The sequence below is a fragment of the Carlito syrichta genome, unplaced genomic scaffold (assembly GCF_000164805.1).
Source record: "Carlito syrichta isolate Samal-C Ts95f unplaced genomic scaffold, Tarsius_syrichta-2.0.1 Scaffold304018, whole genome shotgun sequence".
Classification (NCBI taxonomy): domain Eukaryota; kingdom Metazoa; phylum Chordata; class Mammalia; order Primates; family Tarsiidae; genus Carlito; species Carlito syrichta.
The window spans coordinates 282,098-284,577 of record NW_007248114.1 but is presented as its reverse complement, the minus strand read 5'-3'; positions in this window follow the sequence as shown (position 1 = coordinate 284,577).

Genomic DNA, 2,480 nt, shown 5'->3' with positions numbered 1-2,480 from the left:
GGGTGGGTATTAGGTCCTTCTCCTTCCTCCATATCTGGCCTATGAAGTCTATTAGCACTAGCTCTTTACCCATTTCTCCCCAAACCTCTAACACACATCTATACTTCTTTCCAGGTCTCTTTCTTCAGAGTGTGCTCAATGGAGAAATCTTTGAAACTATCAGCCTCTACACAAATAGCCATAATACAAGGTGGAAGGGGTTAGACATTTAAGAATAAATTAAGATGTTATTAAAATTCTGAAGTGAGAGGACAAGGAAAGGGGTGTGTGGTCTGGGGGAAAAAATGGAAGCAAGTAAAGGCTATACTTTTGGAGATAGGCTGGGAGTGGGGTTGAAAAGGGGGAGAAGGAGAATCGATATTGGAGTAAAGTGGTTCTTCAGAATGGCAAGGTTGTCCATCTTTCATTCAATATGTAGTTATGGAGTTCCTGCTCTGTGCTGGAGATATGATATATCAGACAGAAATTATTCCTGCCCTGCCAGCTCACAGTCTATGAAAGAGAGATAAGAACTAAGTAAAGAGGTAAATAAAGACGTTACAATTTACAATCTGTACTATAAAAAGCACAGCGTATTGAAAAAGAGAATCACTGAGGGAAGGATGTACTTAAAGATGTGTTCAGGAAAGGCCTTTCTGAGAAGTGGCTTGTCCTGTTTAAGGAACTGAAAGGAGAGAGAAGAGAGAGGCATGAGTAAGGCTGCAGGGACTGGGAGGGATATTGTAAGCACTGGTGTGAAGTTTGGCTTTTATTCTATACTTCAAATGGGGAACCAAGCAGGGTTTCAGGTAGGAGAGTGACCACAACACTGTTTCTCTATTTAAAGATTCACTTTTCTGTGGTGTAGATGTATTAGTTATTTCTTACTTCATAACCAAATGTCACAAACAATCGTTTAAAGCAACACACATTTATGATCTCATAGTTTCTGTGGGTCAGAAGTCCAGGCATAGCTTGACTGTGTCCTTTGAAGAGAGAGGATCTGTGACAGGATAATAGAGTTTTCACAGCTCATGTTTTGCAGATACCCAAAGCCAGTTTTTGCATGTATGATGTGTATTTAAAAATTGATGAAATTGCATCATTTTGAACGAGTCATGATAAGTCTCTTGAACCTTGGTTTCACCATCCATAAAATGGAAATGATAATACCTACTGCAAGATTGTCAGGAATAAATGATAAATGCAGGTAAAAAGTATCTGCTCTGGAGCCTAGGATATATGAAGATAGTCAATAAACTATAGAGTTCTGCATCATAAGGACTGGCTCAAGTCAACCAAACTCACTATAGACTCGTGTATTGATCAGAATCTTAATATTGAAAACATATGAAGAATAACTTGCCAGGCTGACTGGAAGATTCATGTCATGTGGTCAACACATTTCTTCCTCTGAAGAAATGCCTACATGAGAAGACCAAATGCTGTCAGAAACCATTTTGTAAGTTGCAAGAAGGGCAGAGGAGGATGGGAGTCTGGAAAAATCCAGCTATAATAAAGGACTGGAATTGTTAAGAGCACTGTTTGGGTCACCCTTTGTGGGTTAAGGCAGAGACGCTGTGACCAGTGCTTGCTCTTGGGTGTTCTTTCTAGTCATAAGCAGACTGTTCTTTTTTGGCTCCTTAGGTCATTTATGAGGTAGTTGATTAGCCAATAGTTCTGACTGCTCATGTTCCATACTGAGGATTTGGTCCCCTCGCCACAATTGAATGAGGGTGTTTCCCGTGTTGTTATCATCTTCTAGGATATTCCCTTTTGGTCAATGTCTAAGCTCATTGATTCTTACTAATTCCCTCACAAAGTGACTAAATCCTAAACTGAAGGGGAGTGCACCTTGTGATAGTGTTCTATTTCATATATTCTAAATACACAATGTATTCAGTACAGTGACTTTACACATGAGGAAACTGAGGCATAGCAGGGATTCTCTACGTAAGGATAGAGTCCAAGCGGGGACTTTGCCCCTGGATCCTTGCAGACATCCACTCCCTGCAATTGCTACTCCAAAAGGCCCTTTTTCGTGGAATGTTTTTGCCCGTTAGGCAGACCCACACTTTCCCAAAGGAAACCTTTATGTGTAATTCAAATCCACAAAAACAATTTTTTTTTTAAACTCTGTTTCTCCCCATCTTTAGGAAATCTCTGTCCAAATAAGCCCTAGTAGAGTGTCCAGACAAAGCAGCCCTCCTCAGTGGGGGGGGGGGGGGGGGGATCTTTTATGAACACCTGCCCCGTTTTACCTGACACACAATCATTCCAGCACAACTCTTGCCTGGGCGACCAGCCTCACCCCTTACCCCCCTGCAATACACCACCACCTCATTGTTTTCAACACACACCCCAGTCTCTGTTAGAGATCCCAAAAGGTTAGCTGAAAGGACCCTTCCTTGCCTGGGCTCCTTTCCCCTGCCCTGTCCCTCCAACGCGCTCTACCAGCCAGGCCCACTCCCGGTGCGACCCCGCGGTCACTCCAAAGCTCA